At 38.0% G+C, this 8,720-nt stretch overlaps 1 long non-coding RNA gene across 1 annotated transcript; it reads right to left on the bottom strand.

Moving 5' to 3' along the window:
• Positions 1 to 1,780: 1,780 nt before the first annotated feature.
• Positions 1,781 to 4,993, bottom strand: LOC132617979 (uncharacterized). The gene is made up of 3 exons (XR_009573906.1): positions 4,718 to 4,993; positions 3,998 to 4,054; positions 1,781 to 3,245 (listed from the first exon to the last, which is right to left on the bottom strand). It is a non-coding gene; the product is annotated as an uncharacterized LOC132617979 (long non-coding RNA).
• Positions 4,994 to 8,720: the final 3,727 nt, after the last annotated feature.

The raw sequence follows: 8,720 nt of genomic DNA, 5'->3' as shown, positions 1-8,720 counted from the left end.
CCTGTCCCACCATTTCTACAGTTTGGTACTCCAGTAGAGGTCTGTAGGCAGATGTGTGCAGTAGACTAGATATAGCCAAGTCGACTCTCGTCCTTTTGTGGTACAACATATGTAGCGGCCTTGTAGGCCTGCACTGTTATTTCCAGTATATATGCATACATGCTCAGATGATTGATAGTTCTTGATTTCGTTATTATATGAGTCAGCATAGCTAAGCCATAAGTCTTATGCACCACCCACTTAGCTAGGAATGTACAGGCAGGTACAAGGGTGCTTAGTCCGTAATGGTCAGGTACTCGTCAAGACTCAACAGTTAGGTCGTGACAATATCATTCCACCAATAAATCTCTCTGATATCATGGTACATCTTCGTCAATCCTAGATAAATAGTAGCGGGAATAATGAGCTTCTGCATAATCTGCTGACGCAACCTTGCTATATCCGGAACACACAATCTGCCTCGATACCTTAGTACTCCATCTCTGGAAAGGGTGAATTCTTTTTTTGTGGGGCCGTCTCCCTGTACTGAATCAAAGAAGGATCCTCATACTTGTGTCCCTTAACCTTAGCTACTAAGGATGATGCTACCGTATCCCGAACTATAACTCCCGCATCACCTGAGTCCAATAATCGAACTCCTAGGCTAGCTAACTGATGAAGCTCACGCGCTAGCTCCCTTTTCTCTGTTCGCAAGTAAGACAGACTACCCATGGATCTGCGGCTAAGGGCATCGGCTACTACATTCGCCTTCCCTGGATGGTATAAAATATCAACATCATAATCCTTTAACATTTCCAACCGTTGCCTTTGACACAAATTGAAATCTTTCTGCTTGAAGATGTACTGAAGGCTCTTATGATCTGTAAACATCAACATGAACACCATATAAATAATGTCTCCAAACCTTAAGCACATAAATCATCGCAGCTAACTCCAAATCATGTGTCGGATACTTCTTCTCATACTTCCTGAGTTGCCTCGAAGTATAAGTAATAACCTTACCGTGCTGCAACAACATGATACGCTCAAATTACACCTTTTAATGGCATAGCGCGGACGTTGTCAAATATAGTAACTCAACAAGGTTGGGGTCGAATCCCACAGAGAACAATATGTAGACGTTTAAGCAGATTAAGAATTATCACCAATAATAGCTAGGACGAATGCATCAATGGTGGTTTTTAAATATGATTTTGATAAAATACGAAAATATAAAATCTAATCTAGAAAGCAAGTAAATTGATCAATGGCCACAAGGATGGAATAAATGAAACTACTTCTCAAGTAACGATCCAATATATTTCACGAATTACAGATAATGGTAATATTATGTTAATTAGTCTCGAATAATGACTCTAAATTAACTTCTCCCGAATATTAACTAGACTACCTAATTGAATATCCCTAAAGCAATTAGGAGCATTAAGAACACCCAACTATGGCTACAAGTGATATCGCCTATTCCTAGGTTAATTTCCTTTAGATGAGGGTTAACGCCCGAAATTCATGTTAATTATTCTATCCCAACCCCGTTCTTCCTCTTCCGAGTTTCAAACAAAGTAAATGGGTGAGTCCTAGGGTTAGCTAATCCCTTGAGAAACGTTGAAGAACAAGAATAATTAAAATAACAATAGCTTACTTGATTAAAAATAATGTCAATCAATAAATAAGCACAACAAGAGTTTCAATCTCAATTGTCACCAAGAAATTCCCATAAACAATGTTTGAATAAAAGAAAGAAAATATACGTAGGAACCCTAGCCTCCAAACTTGTGTGTTATGCCAAAGATGTCTAATAATTGTGGCTTATGAAATATTTATAGGTGTAGGGAAAAGCGCAAATAAAATAACTGAATCCAAAATGATTTGGGAAATAATTTTGAGTCCGACAATAACATTAAGTGCTTCGCACCAATTGACGCAATAAAATTAGCCATGTTGACCAACGCATTGCGCCAAAGCTCTTTTGCAGTTTCTTTCGCTTCTTCCTCTACTGGCTGCCAGGTAAGTACTTCAAATTCTTATTTCTCTTCTTTTACATATAATATAACATAATGTTCTCTTCCCAATCATTACCCAATAATTTGGCCAATTTTATTTGAATCCATCAAGACAGTTTCCCATGCTGAACGTAGTGGAAATTCTGGTGCACTTTCGCTTGTAATTCTCTTTTCACACTTCGTCTTTTTTCCTGAGGATCGTATATGTCTACTCCAAATTTCATCTTCAATGTACCTTCAAAGCAAAAATATAATATTAAGCACAATGCACTATAATTAATACTCAAAAGGCGATTAAACAGACCAAGATGTGAGGGAAACAATGGCTAAATATATGCATTTTTGGCCGAACATCACAATACACAACCCAATATGACGCTCGAGGCGTCACAATAAATAGCATAACCCTTTGATCCCTCTGGAAGTGTCAAAACTGGCACTGAAGTCAATCTGCTCTTCATCTCCTGAAAACTTCGCTCACAAGCGTCTGTCCACTGAAACTTAGCTACAAGCGTCTGTTCACTGGAACTTAGCTGCCTTTTGCGTCAGTTTCATCAATGGCACTGAAATAGAGGAGAAGCCCTCTACAAATATCCTGTAATATCCTGCCAACCCTAAAATACTACGAACCTCCGTTGGTGTCGTGGTTCTAGGCCAAGTCTTCATAGCCTCTATCTTCTGAGTGTCAACCCTGATGCCTTCATCTGATATAATATTGTCACGACCCAACCCCATGGGCCATGACCAGTGTCCGACCTGAACACCCATATACGTACCTATTAGATGTAGTCAAACTGAAACTACGAATAATATGGAAACTTACGAAGAACTCCGAAGGTCCATAACGTCATCATATATATATATATATCCAGATAAACTGTCTCCTGAGGAGTCACAACTGATCAAATCATAAAATGATACGCAAGCCGACAAGGCTGCCACTATACATCAATATCATATCATATGCAAGCCGACAAGGCTGCCATCACAGACGAACATATCCATCGCACATCGTTTAGACACAGCTGAACAGAACTTATACACAACCCACACATATGTCTACAGACCTCTAAGAGTATCGATAGCGAAATATGACGGGACAGGGCCCCACCGTACCCCTGGTTAAACATATACATATATATCATAAGATCTGTACCAAAAGTCTAGACTCCGGAACAACGGAGCTCTCCAAGACAGCTGAGTAGAAGTCCTATGCTGAAGGGTCACCAAACCGACTATCTGTACCTGCGGGTATGAAACGCAGCCCCCCGAAGAAAGGGGGTCAGTACGGAATATGTACTGAGCATATAAAGCATGAAATACAGTAAAAAGGATCATAACTGAAATAGAGATTACCAAAAACAAGTATGACTTTTAAAACATCAATACACTTGCCTTATGAAATGAAAATCATGCATATCAATATCATATATCATATATATAACGTGTCCCGGCCCTCTAGTGAGGGACTCGGTGAATAAGGTCGGCACATACCATCCTTGGCGCCATAATCACATCATCACACCATCACATCATCACACCATCATATCATCACATTATCATATGTATATATATAACGTGTCTCGGCCCTCTAGTGAGGGACTCGGTGAACAATGCAGTGAAACTGTGCACGAAAACGTGTCCTGGCCCGGGACTCAGTGAAAGACATATTGAGGCACGCACGAGCAGAGTAGTGAGCAACTATATGCAATTTAAATCATATCTGAGACTCAATGGAATAATCAAAATGAACCATCATTTGCAAATCAAGACAATAGTCATACCAAATACCTTTCGAATGTCACTGTGAATTATATCAAAATAGAACTCTGGAACCATATGTACGTATTAAAATATGTTAAAGTGAGTTCTGGGAATCAAGAACATTAGCCATCCTAGTGGCTCTAAGAATATGAATTTCTTTGGAACCATATACACATCGTCTGTTCGTTTCATAAAGATCATGCCAAAAAGAAAGAAGGGTTAACTTTACATACCTTACGTCGTTCAAGAGCTCAGTCCAGCCAAGAACTTCCACAATTAATATGATAAACCTATAATCGTAAGAATACGCACGTGACTTAAGAAGGCTTTCGCATATCATATATATTAATTGATGACTTAATTCTAAAACGAAACGGGCAGCATCTCCTCTATACCATTAGTATCTCCCAATTTGGTATATCAGCCCAACAACGAATAAATCCCAAAAACACAACATGCATGTCCATAACAATTTCATAATACTCTATAACGAGCGACAAACTCGAATTACAATCCGTATACTCCATGACACCTTTTCGTATGTTTTCTTCTTAACCTTAAAAATATTCTCAATATGATAAGGACATCATTTATCACAAATCTCGGCTTTATATCATATATTTACAACAAGAAAAACAGCCCATAACTCCAACTATATCAATTGACAATTCTATTTGTAAGTTCGCGTTTATTCCATCAATTCCTATATCGACACTTGTATATACTTCTTTATTTTCGTATATACATTGTATAACAGCAAGCAGGATAGCAATAACTACAACACGTTTCACAATATTCCAGCTCACTAAATAATTTATAATAACCACCAAACAGTCCGTATGATAACAATAACCATTTATCTGATTTCCTGCAATTAATTTCGTAGTTCCCGTCTCACAATTTAACTATGACCAGGACGAATTTAAATATATCTAGTAGAGGAGAATTCTTACCTCATATGCCAAGAAATAATCTCCTTCCACCTTACTTCACTTCGAAGAAATATCCGGCTATCACTCGGGGGAAACCGATACTATAATCATGAAATCAACGTCGGAAGATGGCTGTATTTATATTGAAAAGAGGAAGAGATAGTAACAAAGTTGATGTACTGCGTTAGTATAGAAAAGAGGGAGAAACGTTGCTGCACTAGAAAATTTTGTAACAATGTCATCGCCTATTTTCCATTATTGCACACGTTAGAGTTTTTAACGAAGAAAGTTGCAATATACTTTATTTGTGAACTTTTGTTCAACAAAACTGAGATATATGTGCAGATATATGTGCATATCTAATATTAGTGGATTATGGGGTCCACACAATTAGCACTTTCATGCCTACAATGCATTCCCTTCCAGAACGTGTCCACTAAATTAATTTGCACCTAATAAGAGTCATATATAGGAATAAATATCATGATGCCATGTGGATTTACACTTATCCAACTTTGTCTTATTGCTGCCAACATATATATTTATTTTGCAAAAGTCACTAAGACCTTGTTGGTGGACCGTGGGGTCGTGTTCCATCATTACACAGCAATAGCTATATATCTTGCTTCATGTTATGGTCCCACGTGGATGACTACCATTTGGACTTATCCCATTACTCTCCCACTTTATCCAATAATTAATCCGTTATACATAATTAATTTTTTGATCTCAATTTACTTTAATAACAATTATTTTTAATACACTTCATATACCCATTTCCATAATTATGTGACGTAGCACTAGTCCATAGTCCCTTTTGGTACACACAAAATATTATTCTCAATCACCGTGGTCGCACTTGTTAAGTCCTAAATTATTTCGGGACCTCAAACTCTTTGTACACCGAGCTCTCAATTTTTATTCGTGAATATGATTGAATTCTCCGGGCTCGGGTAATTTTGCTCATATTGGACGATTAAATTTTTCTAGTCCAAAAATACGGGATATTATAGCTTGGACCGTATTCCATCAAATAAATTTCTAACCTCGACAAAACTTATTTTCTTCGATTGGTTTAACTTCAAATCCTTACAATACTTGTGTACCATCAATTTAACCACCTATAAATTTGGGGGATAACCTCGTGTCCGTTACTAATATCATTTAACTCGCATACTGTCCAATGCATGAGAACACGGGATGTAACAAATATTTCCGAGAAAAGTCATGGAGTTCAACCAGAACTCACATTTGGGGAACTTCGCATACATCTTCTTATCCTTAAGAACCCTAAGCACAACACGCAAATGATCTGCATGCTTAGCCTCTGATCGAGAGTAGAATAGAATATCATCGATAAACACAATCGCAAATTGATCTAAGAAGGTTCTGGATATGCGGTTCATCAAATCCATAAATACTGCTGGCGCATTAGTCAACCCAAAAGACATCACAAGAAACTCGAAATGACCATATCTGATCCTGAATGCTGTCTTCGGAATGTCTTACGACCCAACCAGAGGCCATGACGGGCACCCGGTGCTAACCCACCCGGGCACCTCTTATGGTACATTCACATTTACATCTAGGTGAGCCACATAGCTTAGTCATAATTTCTATCCATCATTCATGCTAATCTCATTGGGCAACAACACACTCATATCATTATTAGCAACAATGCCCATATCCATATACACAAGCCGACGAGGCTATCTAAATGATATATAAAATATGAGCCGACAAGGCTACAAGATGTCTAACCATACACAAATGTCTACGAGCCTCTAAGAAGAGTATGTAATATCACATAGGCGGGACAGGACCCCGCCATGCCCATGTGTATGTACACAAAAGAATAATACCCAAAAGCTGTAGCTCCGGATGAAATGGAGCTCCTCTATATAGTCACTGAATAGGAAATCTATGGATCAAGTCTGTCTCCTTGTCCACCTGCGGGCATGACGCAACGTCCACAAACAAAAGGACGTCAGTACGAATAATGTACTGAGTATGTAAAACATAATCAACATCATAGTAGAATCATAATAGACAGCACAAGAAATAACATAAGATGGGAGAATCAGGAGGTAATGGAGTCATTTGTACCTCTAGTCGCCTTCATCATATCTACTTACTTGTCTTTCATAGGGACCTTCTATTTCTAACGCTTACTCATGTACATACATACATACATATCTCTCTCTCTCTCTCTCTCTCTCTCTCTCTCTCTATATATATATATATATGTCCGTATTGGTATTCATATTCATACTCGTATTCATATCATATCTGACCATGAGGGTTCGGTGTTTCACATACTCGGCCATGACAAGGCTCGGTGGTTATACATACCTGGCCCTTCCAAGGCTCAGTGTTATCCGTACCCAACTGCAGTGGTGTGCGCGCAATAGATATCATACCCGGCCATATAAGCTCGGTGTTACATAATAGTCATACATACTTAGACACGTATACCTAAGAGCCCATAAGTATCGTCAACATCATTACTATCATCATTTCGTTACATCTATCCTTAGAGGATCGACCATCACATAAGGAAAGTAGAATCGTAAAAGTATCGAGAATCATAAGCTTAGTAGCTTTAGAGATAGAATCATTTAAAGGACATTATAGAACTCATGAAAGGATATATATATAGCCAAGGAACCATGCCATATTAAAATAAGGGTTAGCCTTACATACCTCTTCGTCTTCTTAACTATTTAACGATCACCGTCGAAGCTTGAATAATCTACATTTAGAAGGGGTTCGCACCATAGTTAAGCCTTAATGATACTCTTAAACCCAAACTAGAATAATTCATGATCTAACGAAAATTGGGCAGCATTTCCCCTATTTCTTCGACTTCCACCATATTACACAACAATTCCTAAATATCCATAATACACCCATAATATCATAATCAAGTAATCACACTTCATTAAGCCTTCAAAATTCATCCTTATGTTCAATTTATGCCAACGACTTCACACCCATTTTAGCACATTTTCCTATAACGCTTCTTGATCACCATTATTACCTTCCATAACATGATTATATCCATATAATACTAAGAATCATGACTCAATATAGTTTACTACTCATAAACATCATAAAAGCTACATTTAGACTTCATTTTCTACTTTCTTCTTCTACCCAAGTTTTGCTACAACCAAACATTCTCATTAACATGAAATAAGCATAGAATCTAACCTTTTTATCCCATAGAAACAAGATTTGGAATAGCTATCAACTTTTGCAAAAACCCTAGCCACAATGCCCAAGTATTTCTTGGAATCTACCAACCCTAGGAAACCTTCTAAAACATAAACACTTGATTTTTGCTATTTGATCCTTGTAATCTATTGGGTTTGGGTAAAATATGTTTGGAGAAGGGTTTTGGAGCTTTAGAGAGTGTAGAAGAAATGTGGGAAATGAAATAAGGTGAGGGTCGTCCATCCTTATAATATTAAAATTCTGACCCGACCCGATTTATACGGCCTATTATACGGGCCGTATAATTTATACGGTCCATATAATCAGGCCGTATAATACCACTAGGTCACACCCTTCTCTGGAACAAACCTACGGACCATTATACGGGCCGTATAATTTATACGATCCGTACAAATGGCCGTACAACTGGAAAAATTTCGATTTTCGCTCTCGTCGACTCGTTTGACTTCCAATCCTCGTGGAACCTTCTTGACACTTATATAGCACTTCATTAACCACACAGTAGGCGCTATAGCAGCCCCTTATGATATTTCTACATAAATATTAGCTCAATTATAGCGGAAACCTTCCGGAAGCGACTTACATTTCACTTCCTTCAACGAACTTAGGCTTATATATTCATATAACTTCAAACTCTCATAGTATACACTTTAAGCTATATAATGCTCCCCTTAATCTCATAAGGATTTCATAATTACCTTAAGCTCACATTAGCCTATCCACAAGGCAACACATCCGGAATTTCCGAGGTGTAACAGAATGTCTCTCTCTGACCCTAACCTGAAGG

The sequence above is a fragment of the Lycium barbarum genome, chromosome 11, assembly GCF_019175385.1.
Source record: "Lycium barbarum isolate Lr01 chromosome 11, ASM1917538v2, whole genome shotgun sequence".
In the NCBI taxonomy this organism is placed as follows: domain Eukaryota; kingdom Viridiplantae; phylum Streptophyta; class Magnoliopsida; order Solanales; family Solanaceae; genus Lycium; species Lycium barbarum.
This window is presented reverse-complemented; position numbering and strand designations above follow the sequence as displayed.